A 20,514-nucleotide genomic window follows, 5' to 3' on the forward strand; every position below is an offset into this window, starting at 1 on the left:
GTAGCCTAGTACCCCAAGCTCTGAGATTACACAAACCAGGATCAACCTGGAGAGAGTAGGGGAAGGAATATGTATGATTTTGTCATGCCTTTGTTGTTGACTCTCCATGCTGGCTGAGCCTACACACTTAGGCTCAGTGTCTGAGAAATCTTGTCACTCCACCACCGCCTTCAGCTGCTGCCATCTTTAATGCTAAGAGTCTCTGACACTGCTTCTCCTTGACTGAGGTGCTCCCTAGGAGAAATGCATGAATATCCAGGTAACCCCATTCACACTTTCTTTTCCAGATACCAAAGTCCATTATCAGATGTGTGATATCTAAAGTCTCACATTTCTGGGTATCTCTCTGGAAAAGGGCTGCTATGGGTCTGTCAATTGTCTTTTCTAGACTAATCCCAAAGGGGAACATCATTCCTCAAATGACAATAGAGACAAAGACAATAACTATCCCACATCACTGTCTTCTGTGAGGTGTTAATGGCTATGTCTCAGGATGTGTCCCTCCACTGTATTCTCTCAAAGGGAATACCCATGCTCTCCATCTATCAAAATATCAAAAAAAAAAAAGGTTCCTATACATTTATCAGTTTCATGGGGGAATTCTCCAACATGCTTATTTATGTTCATGGCACTACCACCAATCTTTCAACTTTATTAGTCCAATCATTTTGACTCTTCCCCTTTCCTCTTCCCAAATACTGAATCAATTTTCAAGTCATGTCCATTCTACCTCAGTAATATCCCTTGTACCAGCCCTTCCACTTCCCTTTCACTCCCACCTCTCTAATTTAAGCCCTTCCAAATGTTCTTTCTCCCTACCTGTGGTCCCCTAAGTCATGGAGTGGATAGAGCTCAGGGTTTGGAATCAGGAACACCTGATTTCAACATCTATCATTACTGTGAGGATCAAATTAAATAATAATGCTCTTGATCACCATGGTTTCTGTGAAGAAATCTGTGATGAAGGGCAACAACAAAAAAAGAATTAAATTCTCAAGTTCACGCTGGATTGTATCCATCCTGTTGGAAGATGGGGATTATAGATGCAGCTAATAGGGAGGAGTTTTTACAGGATTGAATCAAAGTGAAGAAAAACAGGCAACCTAGGTGGTGGAGTTTTAATCATTGAAAGAAGCAACAGTAAGATAGCAAGAGTGACATCAAAAGTGCTCTTTTCTAAAAGGTATTTGAAGTACCTGACAAAGAAATACTTAAAGAACCATCTATGTGATTGGCTCTGGGTGATGGTCAACAGCAAGGAGAGTTACAAATTATGGTACTTCCAGCTCAGTCATGAGGAAGAGGAGGAGGAGGAGGAGGAGGAGGATTAAACCCTATTGGATATAGAACCATTTGGTTATATAAAATTTGAACCAAAAAAAATTAAATAATATTCTGGTATACAGTAGGCATTTAATAAATGTTTCCTTCTTTCCCTCTCTCATCCATCTTCTATATCTCCTTTTTAGTACCTAGTACCTAGGTAATCTTTCTAATATATTAATATTAATATAGTCATGTTTCTCCTCCACTCCAACTTTAATTTGTTCCCCATTGTCTGTAAGTAAAGTATTATTTCCTGGACTAGGCATTGAGGACCTCATTTAATACATTCCTATTGACTGATTTCTCTCTCCTCTGTACCTTCATTCCAGTCATCCTTATATCTGGAATGAACTTTCACACATCCCTCATATCTGACTTGAAATTCCTGCCATCAAGGCCATCTCTTCCACTTACACTGATTCTCCCCTACAGGCTGAAAATGATCCTTTTTTTCCCTTGGCCATTTACTTGGATCTCTCCTTTGCAGTTAAGCTTCCTCTCCCTCTGTATAGTAGTTATTTCAACCAATCACTAAATATTTTTATATGCCTACACTGTCAGCCACTATACAAGCCCTGAAAATACAAGAAACAACACATGAAAAATAATTTCCCACTACCTTATTTCTTTCTCTTTTATGGTTAGATTGATAACAAACTCTGTGAGGTCAGGGCTGTCTTTTCTATCTTTGTGTCCCTAAAGCCTAGCTTTGGACATAGCAGACATTTAATAAAAGATTATCCATTTATATGGTATAATGGTATTCCATCTCTGCATTTGTGCAGGCTGTTCCACTCCAATTCTGGGAACGTATTCTTTGATTCTTTTTTCCTTTTTGTACTCCTAGATTCTTAAGCATCAAGTTCTACAGATTTGGGGGATATTTTGCTGATCCAGATTAACTGTAAGGGTTCGCTCCCAACTCAAATTATCTTGTACTTGTTTATAGGCTAAATGTCATATTCCTTTCCCCACCCACAAAATGGAAGCCCGAAGGCAAGGTTATATCCATAGATGCCTAGCCCTTTAAAAAAATGTTTGTTGAATGGAATCAAAATTGTTAAATTTAATTAATTTCTTTAATCTGAAAGTATATTTGACTGGCTTTAAAATTTTTTGCAATTTGTAAATTTTTAAATTATTAAATAAAATATTTGTTGCCCCAAGAGTAAAAAAAAAGACTATCTTGATCTTGGCCTGAAAATGTTCATTTTTTTCTCCATAGTATCTACAGTTAAATTGTGAGTGACTTGGAGTTTATATTTTCAAAAGAGGAAAATCTGGAAGGAAAGGTCTATTGAAGGATATGTAGGCATTTTTTTCTTCTGTTAGCATTAGTTTGTGTATCTATATTAATAAGGGAAAAATCAGAGTGTACCTGAGCACATAGTGAGCTGATGCTTTATTAAAAAAAAAAAACCTGGCTTTTAACATTGACTTTTCTTGGATATAGAGAAATTTCTGATAACATTTAATTAAAAGTGAAATGCCTTCATTGGTCTCTAAAGTAATCTTAAGGTTCAATCAAATTTGTATATAGATTGTGCTCTGGTATGGGTTTTTTTTTTAATACTCCTTTCATATGGTTTAATTTGTAAGTTTTAGAACTTTACATGACCCTCTGTGGAAACACTTAGTCTGAGACTTAAGAAATCAGAAAGTTTTCACCTTTGTTGGCAACCTGGTCCACCAGGAGGCTTTGCAGGGGGGCTTTTTATTTTTATAAAGGCCTCCCACAATATGTTGGTAAAATCCCTTAAGCTCTTTCATAATGTCATTCAAGTTTGTTCACCAAAACTAGGCCTGGCTCAACTAGGTGCATAGAAAAATGAGTAATTTTTTTTTTCACAGAAAGCAGAATTACTGAGTAATTCCAGGGAGGAGCTGAATCAGAAATTTAGGTGTTGATTAGGTGACTCTAAATTTAGGGTCTGTGAGTTCACCATTGGGGTCATTGAATCCAATCCCTTCATTTTACAAATAGAGAAACTGAAGCCTCGAGAAGTCAAATATCTAGGGTCTCACAAGGGGTAAGCAACAAGATGGATATAATTCTCTGACTAAATCCAGAGCTCTGTTTTTGTAACCATGTAATGCATTAGGACCCAAGAAAAGAGCTCTTGAGGACAATTAACAAAAAGTGGATTTAAACCCTTGGAATTATTGAAGAGAGAGAGCGAGCAGCTAAATACTTTCTCAGTGCTGCTTGCAGAGATCAATCTTGTGAGCCTACTCTTATAATATAGATCAAGGTAATTCTAGTGAAAATTATTTATTTTGGAGATCATTTCCTAAGAGGGTTTCTATTACCTAATGATAGTGAGTAAAATCTCTGAGAAAAAACTTTGTCCAATCTAAAAAAAATTATTTTTCAGTCACTTATCTAATATTATAGATAAGGTTTGCCTTGCCCGTGTCTGCAGTGACTCAGTTCTGCAGACCTGTCCAACTTCATAGAATCAAAAGAAGAGACAAAGCTATTGGGAAGGGGGTGGGGGAGCTTGAAGGGACCATCTAGTCTAAACCTATCATTTTTCAGATGAAAAAGCAGGCTTGGGCAGGTTAAGTAACTTGTTTGAGGTTACACGGGTAATGAGTAACAGAGGATGCATTTGAACCTAGGTCATCTGCCTCCAAATCCAGTTCTCTTTTGCTGTGAAAAATCTGTAAATCGGGGAGCTCTTTTAAAAATAATTCCAGAAGACTGGGAATATTTTCCCCCCTTACTGAGTTGTTGAAATTTAACTAAACATTGAATTTACATCCATGTATGGCATGGAAACAATGTAGGGACTATCAGACAGCCTTGGGGGGGGAGGGGGAGGGAGAGGAGCAGAATTCAGAGCCTTGCAAAAAATGATGGGTACATATTACTATTGCATATATTTGGAAAGTAAATAAAGTGTCAAATATTAAAAAAAAAAGATAAGAAAAAAAAGAGCTAGTTGAGCTGTGCCCTGCTTGTACAGATCATTCTTGCTGGGGTCCTCGCTTCCCAGGGGGTATGGGAGGATGCGGGTTTCCCGCGCTAGCCCGCCCCCCCCGGGGCCTCTTTCTCTGGGGGGGCCCCCCGGGAGGCTCGAGCCCCCCCCCTTCGCTCCGTGCAGAGGCCTCCGCGACGCGCTTCTCCCTCCCCGCGGGTCATGCGGTGCAGCCCCCTGCCTCCGGGCGGGCCGCCCCCTCTCCCCTCCCCCTCCCTCAACCGTCCCAGCCCGGGCTTCCGGTCGGCGTTTGCCGGGAGCGCGCCCGCCGCGCCGGGTCCGCGCTGAGCGCGCCGCCTCGCGGGGGGCAGGAGCGCGCGCGCGGCGGGGCAGGAGCGCGCGCGCGGCGGGGAGCGCGCCTCGCGGGCGGGGCCTCCGGGCCTGTGCCATTAACCAGCTCCCCCCGCCGGCGCCGGCTGCCTCGGACGCGGGCCGCCTCCCGGGGGGCCCTTTAATTGCCCCCGGGAGTGCAGGTGGGCGAGGGGCCACCTGAGCCGCCTCCCGGCCGGCCGCCTCCCCCCACCCGCCTTTTTTATCTTATTTTTACAGTATTCAAATATCTCGCACTTATTTCCCTGAGTCGGTTATTGGTATAAAGGTTGAAGCTCAGGCAAGCTTAACTGTGATGCGGAATGACCTTTACTTTTAATATTAATATATTATTGTAAAGTCTGCGCGACTCATGAATGCAATTTTGGTATTCATATGAAATGCCAGAGTCTGAACCTCTCGCAACTTTTTTTCCCCCCCTAGTCCTCCAGCGGGCTGCAAACTGGGTGAATTAATATGCGTCATCCGCCTCTCCCCTTTATTTACTTAGAGAGGCTGGCCAAGCAACTTTATCAAGACTAACATTATCAAGGGCTTTCCGGAGAGCTGCTTTATCATATTCACACCCGTGTCTGCTCGACACTTGTCAGTGTCAATCAAATCGCAATAATACGCAGATGATTTGCTCATTTGGGTTAATAAAATCTCTCTGCTTATTTGCGCTGCTTCCATTACACCACATAATTGCCGAGCCGCCGAGGTGAAAGGCAGCCAGTTGCCTGGGGGATAAGAGGAGACTATTGCTATATGAAGGATTTGTTTCTTTGCCTCTGTCTCTCCCTAGTCACTCATATTCCTAAAATTAATATTGTATTTGAATCCAGCCCTGCTATTCTTATGCAGGCTAACATTGTTATTACTTATTATTTGGATGTGAAGTCATTTATTTTTAGTTTTATGTCCAAGCTGTCAAGCTAAATTTCATTGCGAACTGCCACATACAATTTTTAACTGCCATTTAAGGCGAGATTCAAACTCTAAATTATGGAGTGAGCTTGTTCAAAGGGCCAGGCTGACGGGAAGTGCAGCAAAGGAGTCCTTATTTCCCTAGAAATCAAAGGGTCTACCTGTTATTATTTTTTTGTGGTATGGAAAACGCGCAGCCTTAGTACTTCCTAATCATCCTGATGTGGGCCGGACCCCGGCATTGAGGAACAGAGAGAGAGAGGGGCCCTTGGAACAGAGAAGCCCTAGGGCTGCTCGGTGGGAAGCATCATTTTCTGAAAGTGGCAGCGACCAGCCTGGCAGCTGCTCCTCTACTGGCAGCAGAGGCCTCTTCCTAGGGAACCTCTACCGACACCAGAGGTGGACAGAGAGGCCTGCCCAGGACAGAGACGGTCGATCGGATGTATAGCCAAGGCAGGCTCGCATAGTTGATGTCCACCCCCAGAGAAATCTGGCTCTCTCTCTCATCCTCTCCATGGAGGGGCATTGAGGTCAGAGGACAGAGCAAGGCTTTGTTATTCCTCTGGTCTCCATTGTCACCACTCTGGACAGGAAAGGCTTGACTATCATGTAATAGATGCAGAGAGGGGAAGGCTCTGCCAAAGCTGTGGCTCATAGAGTTCTTGAGAAAACACTATGGATTTTTGTTATATTTAATAATGCTATGAGTTGCTTCTAATGCCTTGGTATTTAATGTTGTGCAGTGGCTTCTAGTCATGTCCAACTCTTTATGATTCCATTTGAGGTTTTCTCGATAACTATACTGGAGAGGTTTGCCATTTCCCCAGATCAGTTTACAGAGAGGAATAGATGGGATTAGATGACTTGCCCAAGATCACACCGCTAAGTGTCCGAGGCCGGATTTCAACTCAGGTTTTCCTAACTCCAAGTCATATACTCTATATCCTCTGAACACATAGCTGCCCTTGTTAATTAAAACAGATTTTTATTTCAATAGAAAAAGATTAACTGGGCTATGACCATGAACCAAGGTCAAACATTCTATCTAAAATCTAAAATATTTGGTCACAAACAAGGATTTAAATACTAGTGAGGAGAAACTAACTCCTGAGATTCCTTTGAAGATTGAAAACTGAATATATTTGAAGATATTTGCAAAAGCCCTTAGCTCCTAGGACTAGGTGATTAATGTCAGGGATGGAGAGAAGAACTGATATATCAATAAGAGTTCAAGAAGAAGAATCAGTTAACCTTATTGGGATAATCCAGATCCACGAAATGAGGCCTAGGAAACACATCTTTTTTAGTTTAGTTTTTTTTTTTGAGGGGGAGGGGTAAAGCAGTGGGGTTAAGTGGCTTGCCCAAGGCCACACAGCTAGGTAATTATTAAGTGTCTGAGGTCAGATTTGAACTCAGGTCCTACTGACTTGAGGGACAGTGCTCTAGCCACTGCGCCACCTAGCTGCCCTGGAAACATGTCTTTTTTCAAAACATGAAAGGAGCATCTTTTCTCAAAACACAATACTGTAGAACCTTGATTTGTGACTAACCATGTTTACATATGCTTCCCTGGACAAGGAAACATTTTTCACAAAATTTGTCCTGCAGGACAAACAAATATTCGCAATACAAACATTTGTTCTAGTCAGAAGCTAATATAAAGAAAAGAAAAACTGAGTCAAAATATGAAAATGATTCTAAAAAACAAAAAATAAGTGAAGGCAGTAGTGTTAGCCTTACTTTAAATGAAAGTAGCATAAGAGAGAATATTCCCAACGTTGAAATCCCCCCATGTTCTCATGGAAGGAAATTCTCCTTTCAATCAATAACCCTTCCTCCTCCTCCCTGTTATCTCCCTCTCACCAGCCATGACTCTTCTTAAAGGTAAAATGCAGGTTAATTTGTTTAATTTTCGGTTTATATTGTATACTTATCATTGCTATTGTATTTCAGGTGAAATAGGGACAAAAACTTACTTAAAATTATAATTATTTTTATATGAATATTTTTGGGGATGGGGATTATTATGTGGGTGATTATATATACATTATTTCCTACAGGAAAATTCACTTTGCAATATGAACAAATCGTTTGATGAACATCATCTGAGAATGAATTAAATTCATAAATCAAGGTTCTACTGTTCTTGGTGAGAAACCCTAACAATGTGCTGAAGTTAGAGCTGATTCATAGCTCTCTCTACCCCCAAACCCTAACCATCCTGATTTTCCTTCATAGAAGTGAAGATGCCAATATTTAGAGTTAGAGTTTAGATATTTAGAAAGGACTCTCTATCCACCTTGACATATTCTTGGTTGGGCTCTGCTTCCCAAGTTCAACTTTAACATGAGCACAAGGATCAATCCCTAGGATTCACTGCAAGCAGTGGAGTCTGAGCAAAAGGATAGTTACATTCCTCTTCCTTTTCAGCTCTGTTGATCCTCTCTAATCTCTGGTATTAAAAGGGCCTTAATTCTAAATGCACACACTTTGTCATGGGGGCTGATTTAGCTTTATGAAATGTAATATCTATTTGGAGGGCAAATGCTGCTGCAGTTGCTGTGATAGACGAAGGATGATCCCTGCATAGCAGTGGAGAATATTAGGTAACAGAAGAGTACTCTCTCCCAGTCTCATTTCTCATTTCCCTGCTTGGCATACCTGCTTTTGACTGCCTAAATCATTGCTATTTATAGTTCAATATGCAGGTGTTCTTTCCATAAGATCATGGAAAACTAGAACTTCAAGGGACAAAAAATCATTTCATCTATCCTCCTGAATCCATTTGACACATTTGCCAGCAGGACTGCCCAGCACCACCTGGATGTTAAAAAAAAAAAAAAGGGTAAATTAGTTGTGATGAATTAATGAATGGAAAAGTATTTTTTTGAGTAAAGTTTCAGGTACCTTGTTCCCAGTACCTTGCTGAGTGCTGAGATAGTCTCTAGCCTCAAGCAGTTTACTTTCTAACTAAAGGGAGAAGATACAATCAGAAGATACATTATCAAGGCAAATGACAAGGTCCCAAGATCCTTAAGAGTTCAGCATTACCATCTACTTTGTTGTCATTTTTATTATGTTGACTCATCCATGAGAAATTAAAATTTTTCCAACTATTTGTCTGTCTTAATTTCTATAAATAGTGATTTGTACTTATATGTAGTTTCTGTGTATTTAATTTGGGTTAGGCAGTCCCCAAAATATTTTATAACCTATGGTAAGTTTAGATGGAATTTATCTTTTCTTGCTGGGTTTTATTGGCATCACATAGAAATACTGATGATTTGTGTGGATTTATTTCATATTTTGTAAATATTCTACAATTTTTGTTTTGATTTTTTTAGTTGACTTTCAAGGATTCTTTAAGTATAACATATCTACAAAAGGTAATAATTTTATTTCCTTACTTATTCCTTCAATTTCTTTTTCTGTTCTTATTGTGATAGCCTACATTATTAGTACCAAATCAAAGAGAAATAGTGATACTGGATATTCTCATTTCACTCTGATATTATAAATGGTAGCTCTTAGTTTTAGATATATATAATATTTATCATTTTAAGTAAATATATTCCTAGGTTTTCTAATATTTTAATATTTTTAAACAGAATTAGAGTTGTATTTTGTCAGAAGCTTTTTGAACTACTGATATAATGATTTTTGGTTTTCTGTTATCAATATTAAGTTTATGATTATCTTAAAAATATTAAGTCATTTGCAGGGCAGCTAGGTGGTGTAGTGGATAGAGCACCAGCCCTGGAATCAGGAGAACCTGAGTTCAAATTCAGCCTCAGACACTTAATAATTGCCTGGCTGTGTGACCTTGGGCAAGCCACTTAACTCCATTGCCTTAAATAAAAAAAAATAAAATAAAATATTAAGTCAAGTGTGCAGTAGGATATAAAAAAAAGATGTTTCACTCTTTCTTTGAAATAGCAAAAGATTTATATGAAATGATGTAGACATGAAACAAGTAGAAACAAAAGAACCATTAAGATTGTTCCATCTATTTCATAAAAAAAGATATTGAAGATTTTATAAGCTGATGAAGAATGAAATGAGCAGGACCAGAACAAATAATACTGTAAAGACAAATAACTTTTAAAGCTGTAAGACCAATAAAATGAACATCCATGATTTTAGAGGAACATTGCTAAAACATTATCCTTACATACTTCCTAACAGAGAAGCGATAAATTTAAGACCTACAATGAGAAAGAGATAGAGAGACATGTGAACCGGTAAATCCTGTTTACTTATTTAGAAGGATGAAGAAAATTAAAGGCATTTTTTTTGACTCCACCTCCTTCGTTTCCATTGCTTCTATATCTCACTGAAAAGACATTTTCCTCTGAATGTGCCAGTACCCTTAATTGCCTTTAAGAACTATATCCATGGCCATTTAAAAAAAACCAAGTGTTCATTGGTGAATGACTTTGTCAATTTGTTTTTCAAGTGGAATTGCCTTTGGTGCCCTGCTCTTCTCTAATTTCTCTGCTTTTCCTCTTGTCTACCCAATTTGTCTCCAGGACTGTCACAAATCCCTCCTGTCATCAGTAAAATGAGATATAAACTCAATCCTACCCAAGATATCAGTAGTTTGATGTGTTTCCCTATTCAGAGGCAGTGACATTTTAAAATAGAAGTGGGAGGAAAAGGCAATGTTTAAATCACTGAAATGAATAGTAGAATTTTAGCCACTTTATTTAGGGGCACCATTCTAACACTTTTCCACCTCTCTTAAATCATATCATGTAGGCTACTATCTATTCCACTTTTGACTGTTCAGTTTAAGCTTCTGACAATTTTGCTATTTTATTATCTATATTATAAATCATAACTTTAATTTTATTACAGCAATAGAGATGAGTTTAATCCTTCAGAGGGTGATTGAGTATATAAACCCAATAGCTGCATCTTCTTAAATTTTCTTATAACTTGAGATTGTCTAACATATGAAGACTACTCTCCCCCAACCCCTATTCTTCCTACCCGCCCCCCTCCACAAACGACCAGTTTCTTCCAACAGCCATGAAGGTGACTGAAGCAGGTGCTGGAAACTTGGTCACTTAGAGTTTGGTCAGACATTGAAGACATCAAGGTCATCCACTGCATCCCAGGTCATTGACTTTTGTTTTGCCATTGGACTTCTATGACACTGGAAGAGAGAGCAAGGTTGACAACTTTGTGAAAATCTGCCTTATTTAAATACAATTTATGCACAAGTCATTACTCATTATATCATGATGTCATAGTCCTCTTTGAAAATAAAGGACAAAACAACTACCATCCATCTTGCACAGGAAATCCAGAAAGGCAAAAAAAAAAATTGACTAATTTCCTTGTCATTTTATTGCCTTTAACCTGGAAGTGCAGGGATTATCCTTGCAAGGTCTCAAAGTAGGTTCTCTATCTTTATGATCTTGGATCAGCTCACCTGGAATAGCAAGTAACAGTGGTCTTCTGAGGATTAGCTGATTGTGTCTGAGTTAAAACACTTCTTCAAAGGAAGTGCTAAGAGGTCTATTTTGTATTTTATACCAGATACCATCTCTAATTTAAGATTAAAAAAAAATTCACAGTAATACTATGATTTTATGCCATCCTTAAAATTCTGAAATTACTTTTGTTTTTGTTGGTCAGCAAATAAGTTAATTTTCCCTTGAAACATGATTTTTAATGGTTTTCATTCTGGCTTTGACTCATCCCACGGTCCAATTACAGAGGGAACGAAAGCTGGTGATGATACTATGGGAGCTATATATCAGATTGTTTACCAAGCCTGAAGTCATCGATTTATTGAAGTTCTCTGGCACAGCTGATCATATTTTATTTTCCCAAATCTCCTCTGGAGGATTGATTTTTTTCAGAAAGTTTTTTAATAGAGTTCAAGTTACCTGGCTAATCCATTTATCTTCTGTTCCACCTGTTAAGTAGAGTAAATCTCTGGGATGGTCTGTGATAAGATATATTTATCCTTTTTCTATGTATGTGCCTGTCTGTTTGTCTCCCTCTTATTATCCCTCTGTCTCTTTCTATATTTTATGAATATGTTATACAATGGAAAAAAGTAGATATAAATATGTATTGTGCAAAGGGAAATGTACTAAACTCAGATTTGGGAGAATTGGGGTCTAGTTCAGTTCTGTCATGGCTATATGAGCTTCACCGAATCATATAACCTTAATAGCTCTCAGTGTCTTCATCTGGAAAATATAGATGAGAAATGACTGCCCCTTTTAGGTCTGACACTTTATTACTCTATTCTCCACCCCCTCTCAATGAATTATAAAATTGTATGAACTATACAATTCTAGAATAGAACTAAATGTAGGATTGTAGCCGTATGAACTATTTTTCACTAATTCTGAACAAAATCTATTTATCTTTGAGATAAAGGCACATATTAATTATATAAATTTAATACTTAATGGTTGATCAATTTACAGATAAATATTATGAAGGTAGACTATATTCATTTTCAACTGCATCTAATAGCTATTAAATTTATTTTATAATTCTTCTGATGGTTAGCTCTTTGTATCTTTTTTAAATGATATACTTTAAAGTGCATCATTTTAAATGAATCAGAAATCTTTGTCTTCTCTTCAAGAATTGTTCCACAAGACCTACACTCTACAAGAGCACATATAACACTCCCATACCAAATATGCATTTATTTTCTGATCCCCAAATTACCTGTTTCCTTGTGTATCAGTGGACTTGTGTATGTGTATCTGTAATAGCATACACTCCCATAATGTGATTTCCAAAAAATCTTTCTTTCTTATCACCTTTCTTAGTGATAGGGTAATGTTGGCATAGGAAGGCATAATTTTTTCTTGTGAGCAAGAAATTCAAACTTTGAATGATATGAAAATTGGGGGATGTGAAAGGTAGCAGATGACTGGAGGTTTGACCAATTACATAGACTGGGTCTGGGTGAAGGGCAGAACCAATGTGTAATCATAAGCTTGAAGTATGGGTGGACCATAGGAAAGTCAAGATGTGCATAGTACATAAATCATGAAGCAGAAAAATGATTGCATTGCAATATTAATCTCATGATTTGTGTGGGGTTTCTATGTCTGAAATCCATGTTAATATGAGTGAATCCAAACTGCAAAGTTAGTAAGATAATTTGTTGACAGCACAGTGGCAGGCCCCAACTTAGTCTGAGAAAACAGCCTGCCCCAGCCTGAATTATGTAGAAATTATTTATGATTCTTCGGCTTGAGGTGATTTTGCAGTCCAATTGTATGTGATCTGCAATGATCTTATTTCCAATCAGGATGTTTCTTTGACATGTGTCATAGCATTTTATATCAATTTCCTGGCTGGGCTTCTTTGGTCTGCAGCAATGAGGAAGAAGGAAAATTTGCAGAATCATTTGTCTTACCTGGGAATTCTTCTCATTGTTGCTGTAGCTGTCAGAACAAACCCTAGTGTCAAATGGGTTCCATGTGACACAGAGTAAGTAACAGTCTGCTTTAGGTGGCAATTCATTTCTTCAGCCTCTTCTCTCTTTCAGCCTCAATCATCAGATTTCACATGACTGAAAAAAAGATAAGAAAAACAATCTGCAAAACCAGAGAAATAGAGAAGATCCCTGATATCTCTCTCTAGCCTCCAAAGTTTTCACCAAGGTACCAATGCCCTCTCATTATTAATTCACTGAATTCCCAAGTCCTGGGATAGTTAGCCTCTCATTGAGATGATTTCTCTTACATCGTTTGTAAGTGGCAAATCTGCAGGAAAATTGGTATGAATACATCTGCAAAATTTCTACTGACTGACAGACCCAGTTTATTTTTCAATTAGGCTGTTCTTTCATTTTTTATAAATTATTCTTTAATTATAAGAGGCAGTGCTTTGTATAGTGGCATTCAAAGTATAAACAATAATAAAAACGTGATTTCACTAGTGAATAATTATGACGGAGAGGTCACTGCTATCTTGTTGAGGAGCCATTTAGCAAAGTCAAGAGGATTGTAGAAGAGCGTGGTCTACTTCATAATTGAAACAGATGTTGCTATTTTTCAGCAATGGATTTCTCATCAGACCCAGATCAGTATATGAAGTTATTAAAGTGGAAATGGAGGGCTCTCTATACTACCCACCTTTCACCTGCTCCCTATAATCCAGCCCAATCCAGTAAGGGAAGGATGATTTACTGCCTAATATTACTAGAGTCATTGAGGAGAACACTTCCCAGAAAAGGTTACCCTGGTTTTCTGAGGTCCAGCTAAGATCAGGGCAAAGAGGTTCATCACCAACACACTGATCATTTGGAGATGAATTCATAATCTGTGGGAACCCACAAAAGAAAGAAAAAAATCAAATGGTTCCTTTACTATGTGTTCACATTTATATAAGCTTTAAAATTTACTAAGTGATTTAAAAACATTAACTCAATCCTTTACACAATCTGTGAATAGCTTTCATTCTCTCCATTTCAAGAATGAGGAAACAGAGGCTCAGAGAGGTTAAATGTCAGGGCAATTGGTAAGTAAGGGAAAAGATGCAAAACCCAAGTTTTTGCAGCAGGTCTTCCTGACCCCAAGTCCTAAGTCATCTCCAGAGCTCAAGCCACTATCCTGAACCAGACCAACAACAAGATATTCATCCAGGGCTGGTCAGTAGAAAGAATTTGTTATAATATTATTACATTATAAATAATTAATATTAATTAATTAATATTAATTATATTATTGTTATAATAGCAACCCAGCACAAAGACTGCATCCCTAGGGCAGGCCTGCAGCTAAACCCCTCACCAAGAGGAAGCCAACAGGAAGACACTACCCCTGAATACAGAAAGTTAGCCTACCTTGCAATGAAAGCCCTGAAGTCCAGTGAAAGCCAGCAATAAGACCCTGAGCCAAAGCACAAAACGCCTGGGCCTAGAACCCAACTATCATATAAAAACTCTAAGTCACAAAAAAAGGCAGAAAAAATGAGAAAAAGAATAAAAAAAAATTGACCATAGAAAGTTATTATGGAACAGAGAGGATCAAGGCAAAAAACTTAGAAGAAAATAGTATCAAAATAACTACATATGAAGCCTCAAAGAAAAATGTAATTTGGTCACAGTCCCAAAAAAAATTCTTGAAAGAATTTTAAGGGGGTAGCTAGGTGGTGTAGTGGATAAAGCACCAGCCTTGGAGTCAGGAGTACCTGGGTTCAAATCCGGTCTCAGACATTTAATAATTACCTAGCTGTGTGGCCTTGGGCAAGCCACTTAACGCCATTTGCCTTGCAAAAACCTAAAAAAAAAGAAAAAAAATTTTAAAAAGTAAATTAGAGAAGTAGAAGAAAAACTGGGGAAAAATGCACGAGAATTATGAAAAAAAGAGTCAACAGCATGGAAAAGGATATAAGAAATTTACAGAGGGAAACAGTTCCCTAAAAAATAAAATTGGCCAAATGGAAAAGGAACTAGAAAAATTTACTAAAGATTATAATTCTTTAAAAATTAGAATTGAGCAAATGCAAGTTAATGACTCTATGAGCAGTAAAGATTGATAAAACAAGATTTTAAAAGCAATAAATAAATAAATAAATAAATAAATAAATAGAAGAAAATGTCAAATTTCTCACTGGAAAAACAACTGACTAAGGAAATAGTTTCAGTAGAGATAATATAAATATTATTGGACTACCTGAAAACCATGATTAAAAAAAATTTGCCCTGATAAATTAGAAGCAGATGGCAAAACAGAAATTAAAAAGGATTCCATTGATCACATCCTAAAAGAGATTCTGAAATGAAAGCTCCCAGGAACATCATATCCAAATTTCAGAGACCATAGGTCAAGGAGAAAGTACTGCAAGCAACCAAAAAGAAATAATTCAATTATCATGGAGCTTTAGCCAGGATTACACAGTTTCCAAATTAAATAACTGGATGATTTAGAATATGAATTATAGGAAGGCAAAGAATTTTTACAACCAAGAATTATTTAACCAGCAAAATTGAATAAAATCTTTCAGGGGAAAAATGAATATTTAATGAAATAAAGAACTTTCAAGCATTCCTAATTAAAAGACTGGAGCCAAATAAAAAATTTGACTTTCAAATACAAGAGTCAAGGGAAAGTTGAAAAGGTTAAAAAAAAGAAGCAAGAAAAAGAAACCATAAGAAATTCAATATGGTTAAACTATATTTCTATATGGTAAGATATTATTTGTAACTCTTAAGAATTTTATTACTATAAGAGAAATCTGAAGAAATGTATATATATATATATATATATATATATATATATATAGAGAGAGAGAGAGAGAGAGAGAGAGAGAGAGAGAGAGAGAGAAAGAGGATATGAATATAAGGTGGGGTGGTACCCCCCCCCTAAAAAAAAACAAAGGAGTGAGTAAGAAAATTGCATTGGAAAAAGAACAAGGTGGGGGGGAGAGATTGAATGAGATTGCAAAGGAGATTGAATTAATTATCCTACATGAAAGAGCTATTATAAAATAGATGAAGAATGGTAGGAGGTGGGCTAATCTTAAACCATACTCTCATCAAAACTGGCTTGAAGAGGGAATGACATGCACACAGTTGGATATAAAAATCTATCTTACCATACAAGGAAGTAAAAAGGGATGGTGATAACAGAAGGGGCAGTGAGGCTGATGAAAGGGTAGATACATAAGAGAAGGCAGTGATTAGAAGTAAATACTTGTGAGGAAGGAAAGGGGGGGGAAGGGAGGAGATAAACTAGGCAAAAATAGCATGGAGGTTATTATATATGGTTAATTATCATAACTATAAATGTGAGTGGGATGAACTCACCCACTGAATGGAAGCAGATAGCAGAATGTATTAAAAATCAGAATCTTACAATGTACTGTTTACAAAAACACATTTGAAGCAGAGAGATACACACAGCTGAAACAAAGAACGTAAGGATAGCAGTCATGATCTAAGACAAAGAAAAAAACAAAAATAGATTTTTTTAATTTTTTTATTTTAAAAGATAAGGAAGAAAACTATGTCTTGCTGAAAGGAACCAAAGACAATAAAGTCATATCAGCACTAAAGATTTATGGACCAAACTTTTGAAGTTGAAATTAAATGAGTTATAAGAGGAAATAGGCAATAAAACTTTACTAGTAGAGGAACTCCAACTTTCCCCTCTTAGAACTAGAAAAATCTAATCAAAAAGTAAATAAGAAAGAAGTTAAAAACAGAATAGAATTCTGAAAAAAATAGATATGATATATTTTTAGAGAAAATTGAACAGGAATAGAAAGGAATAAAGCTTTTTCTCAGCAGTACATGGCCCCTGCACAAAAGTAGACCATGTATTGCACTGTAAACACCTCAGAATGCAAAAAAGCAGAAATAGTAAATGCAGCCTTTTCAGATAATAATGCAACAAAAATTCTGTTCAATATTGGACATTGGAAGGAGATTAAAAATTAATTGGAAAACAAATAATCTAATCCTAAAAAATAAGTAGATCAAAAGTAAATCATAGAAACAATTGACAATTTCATCAAACAAAATGAGAACATTTACAGGATGCAGTCAAAGCAGTACATAGGGGAAATTTTATATCTCTAATTTCATCAATAAAATAGAGAAAAAAACAGATCAATGAATTGGGCATACAATGAACAAAACTAGAGAAAGAACAAGTTAAAATTCTCAATTAAACACCAAATGGAAATTCTAGAAATCAGAAGAGATTTAGAAAAGTGAAATTAAGAAAAGGGGCAGCTAGGTGGCAGTGGATTTAGCACAGGCCCTGGAGTCAGGAGTACCTGGGTTCAAATCCAGTCTCAGGCATTTAATAATTACCTAGCTGTGTGGCCTTGGGCAAGACACTTAACACCATTTGCCTTGCAAAAACCTAAAAGAAAAAAATTATCCCCAGGACAAGATAAATTCACAAACAAATTCTACCAAACAGTTTACAGACCAATTAATGCCAATACTATACAAACTATTTGAAAAGACATGTGAATAAGGAATTCTACCAAATTCCTTTTATGACCCAAATATAGTACTGATACCTAAACCAGGAAGAATCAAAATAGAGAAGCAAAATTATTGACAAATTTCCCTAAAGAATATTGATGCAAAAAGATTAAATAAAATGCTAACTAAAAGAATACAACAATATAACACAAGGATCATACGCTATGAATAGGTGGGATTTATACCAGGAATGAAGGACTGGTTCATTATTAGATAACCTATCAGCATAAATGACAAATCATAAGAATATCTCAATAGATGCAGAAAAGCCTTTGTTTGACAAAATACAATACTCATTCCTATTAAAAACATTAGAGAGTCTAGGAATAAATGGAGCTTACCTTAAAATGATAAGTACTATTTATCTAAAACCATTATCATGTTTTTTATCTGAAATGGGAATAAGCTAGAAACCTTCTAGTATAATTAGAGGTAAAGTAAGAATGCTCATTTTCACTTCTATTATTTAATATTATACTAGAAATATTAACTATAGCAATAAGAGGAGAAGAGAAAGAAATTAAAGGAATTAGACTAAGCAATGAGGAAACAAATTATCATCTTTGCAGATGATAAGATGTTTAACTTAGAAAATTGGAGAGAATCCTCTTTTTTAAAATACTTAAAATCATTAACAACTTTGCAAAATTGCAGAATACAAAATAAATCATTAGAATTTATATATATTATCCAAAAAAGTTTGACAGCAAGAGAAATTCCATTATAAATAACTATAGACAATACAAAACATTTGGAAGTGGGGGTGGTTAGGTGGCGCAGTGGATAGAGCACCGGCCCTGGAGTCAGGAGTACCTGAGTTCAAGTCCAGCCTTGGACACTTAATAATTGCCTGGCTGTGTGGCCTTGGGCAAGCCACTTAACCCCATTGTCTTGCAAAAACTAAAAAAAAAAATATATTTGGAAGTGTACCTGCCAAGATAAACTTGGATGAAAACACAATGAAACACTTTTTACACAAATGGAGTTAGATCTAAACAATTGGAAAAATATTAATTGCTTATAGGTAGGCCAAGTCAATATAATAAAATGACAATTCTAACTAAATTAATCCATTCAATGCCATTCCAATAAACTATCAAAAAAGGATTCTATGGAGAAAGAAAAAAATAATAACATTCATCCGGAAAAACAAAAGCTCAAGGATATCAAAGGAATCAATGAAGAAAAAATGCAAAAGAAGGTGGTTCAACCATACCATGTATCAAACTTTATTTGCAAAGTGTTAATTATCAAAACAATCTAGTACCAGCTAAGAAATAGAGTGGAATAGATTTGGTACAAATTACATGACTGTAAATTTCCATAGTAATATAACATAATAAACCCAAAGATTCAAGCTTTTGGACAAAAACTGCTGGAAAAAAAACTGAAAAGCAATAGGGCAGAAACTAGGTGTAGACATCTCATACTGTATACCAAGATAAGGTCAAAATGGGTACATAATTTAAAAATAAAAGATAGTAATATAAATAAATTAAGTATGGAATTTGGGCAGCTAGGTGGAGCTGCAGATAGAGCACAGGCCCTGGAGTCAGGAGTACCTGAGTTCAAATTGGACCTCAGATACTTAATAATTACCTAGTTGTGTGGCCTTGGGCAAAAGCCACTTAACCCCATCTGCCTTGCAAAAAACTTAGAGAGTATGGAATAGCTTGTGTTAGATTTATGGATAAGGGAAGAATTTAGGACTAAGAAAAATGTAGAGAGCATTACAAAATGCAAAATAAATAATTTTGATTATATAAAATTAAAAAGTTTGCACAAATAAAACCAAAGCAAACAAATTTATAAAGAAAGCAGAAAATTGGAAAGGGTGGGATTTGCAGAGTTGTGAACTGATTCAAGCATTCTGGGGAGCAATTTGGAACTAAACTCAAAGGGCTATCAAATTGTGCATATCTTTTGACCCAGCAATACCACTGTTAGATTTGTTTATATTCCAAAAACATCCGAAAAGGGGGGGGGACTATTTTTAGAAAAATAGTTATAGCAGCTCTTATTGTGTTGACTAAGAATTGAAAACTGAAGAAAAGCTCATCAATTGGGGAATGCCTAAACAATCTATGGTATATGATTATAATGGATTTGCTTTATGAAATTATAAGAGTGGGGCAGCTAGGTGGCACAGTGAATAGAGCACTGGCCTGTAAGTCAAGAGGACCTAAGTTAAAATTCAACTTTAAGGGGATGGCTAGGTGGCATAGTGGATAAAGTACCAGCCTTGGAGTCAGGAGTACCTGGGTTCAAATCCGGTCTCAGACACTTAATAATTATCTAGCTGTGTGGCCTTGGGCAAGCCACTTAACCCCATTTGCCTTGCAAAAAAAAAAACCTAAAAAAAAATCCAACCTTAATAATTACCTAGCTGAGTGACCTTGGGCAAGTCATTTAACTCCATTGCCTTGCCAGAGAGAGAGAGAGAGAGATACAGAAAGAAAGAAAGAAAGAAAGAAAGAAAGAAAGAAAGAAAGAAAGAAAGAAAGAAAAGAAAAGAAATTAGAAGCAGGATGAATTCAGAAAAAAAATGGAAAGACTTACATGAACTGATGCATAAGGAAGTGAACAGAACCAGGAGAACACTCTACACAGTAATATCAATATTGTTCAGTGAAGCATTGTCAATTACTTGACTTTTCTCAGCAATACAATGGTCCAGACAATTCTAAGGCCAGATTTGAACTCAGGTACTCCTGACTCCAGGGCCAATGCTCTATCGCCACCTAGCTGCCCCAAGACAATTCTAAAGGACAATAATGAAACATAACATCCACCTCAAGAGAAAGAAGTGATATTTTTGAATACAGACAAAGCATTCTTTCACTTTCCTTAATTTTTTCTTTTATTTGAATCTAAAAAAGGACAAATATGAAAATTTTATACATAATCGCATATGTATAACCTATATCTGATTCCTTACCATCTCAGGGAGGGAGAGGAATAAGGAAGGAGGGCTAGAATTTGGAA

At 36.7% G+C, this 20,514-nt stretch overlaps 1 long non-coding RNA gene and 1 pseudogene across 1 annotated transcript in view; one reads left to right on the forward strand and one right to left on the reverse strand.

The window, feature by feature from the left end:
* Window positions 1-936: 936 nt before the first annotated feature.
* Window positions 937-1,331, forward strand: LOC141495173 (large ribosomal subunit protein eL22 pseudogene; annotated as a pseudogene).
* Window positions 1,332-9,571: 8,240 nt separating this feature from the next.
* LOC141505468 (uncharacterized) overlaps window positions 9,572-20,514 on the reverse strand; it is a 28,561-nt gene continuing 17,618 nt past the window's right edge. Inside the window, exons 2-3 of the long non-coding RNA XR_012473610.1 lie at window positions 12,943-13,098; window positions 9,572-10,701 (exon numbers count right to left, since the gene is read on the reverse strand). This is a non-coding gene — a long non-coding RNA (uncharacterized LOC141505468). The remainder of the gene's footprint in view (window positions 10,702-12,942; window positions 13,099-20,514) is intronic.

This window comes from Macrotis lagotis, chromosome 1 (genome assembly GCF_037893015.1).
Source record: "Macrotis lagotis isolate mMagLag1 chromosome 1, bilby.v1.9.chrom.fasta, whole genome shotgun sequence".
In the NCBI taxonomy this organism is placed as follows: domain Eukaryota; kingdom Metazoa; phylum Chordata; class Mammalia; order Peramelemorphia; family Peramelidae; genus Macrotis; species Macrotis lagotis.